Below are 1,001 nucleotides of genomic sequence, written 5' to 3'. Positions count from 1 at the left end.
ATGTCATCTCTACGGTGAACCCAGTATTTTGAACGTGGCTATAAAGTTGGCCGAAAACGCTGGCTGGGAAATGTTGCTATAATCCTGGGCAGCTGTCCGAAAAAAATTTGTTTTCGTCGATACAAAAACCGTTCCAGCATCAGTGGCTTTTGACTAAAATTTTCTCTATTTTCGAATATTTATAATAGTAAAATAAATTATTTCTTTCCAAACAATTTGTGGGAAACCTTACCATGGAAAATCATGGCCATAACTAGGTGTACTTTTAAAGATTTTGTAGGTATATAAGCAACCCAAACGCAAAACGATTGGTCGATCGAAGTCTCAAGAAAAGAAAGAAACTATAAGTATCAGGACTTTAAGGAACGGATAAGCAACAAGAAGCAAGACAGGGAACCGTTACGTACTCTAATAGCACTACTTTCAAAAGCCTTGGGCTTAAGCGTCTTTCTAATAAGACTTGACTCTTTTCTATCCACAGACTTCGCAGCCGGCTATTAGAGTACAGGTCAATTATGGGGCAAGTGCAAAAATCCTATTAACTCTATATAGCAGCACAACTTAGCCGAAATTTGGACATACTTACTACGATTGGTTTATTAGATCAGTATTGTACCTCAAAGCTAACTGGGCGGCTGCCAGACTCTAATATTTTCAATTTTTCTTAACAGTACATTTTTTCTCTTTAATGAAACAAACATTTGAGTTAGAGTTATTATTATTATAATTATTCTAGACATTTTATTGAGATTCTGACAGTATTGCCCATTTTAAAATTTTTATCATGGGCTGTCTACAAAATACTTTTCACATTACCGAAATGGCATCAATTACAAGCGTACTTAAATTTTAGTGAATAAAACTTTCGCGCTCCATTTTGTTTGATCGACAATCTAATCCTTACCGGACCATCTGGAATGACATATTCGAAATGTATAATTTTTTTGACAGGCATAACTATATAACTACGTCTAGTTTACATTCGTTTTCGGCCATCGGGG

Source organism: Sabethes cyaneus, chromosome 3, assembly GCF_943734655.1.
Source record: "Sabethes cyaneus chromosome 3, idSabCyanKW18_F2, whole genome shotgun sequence".
Lineage (NCBI taxonomy): Eukaryota > Metazoa > Arthropoda > Insecta > Diptera > Culicidae > Sabethes > Sabethes cyaneus.
This window is presented reverse-complemented; position numbering follows the sequence as displayed.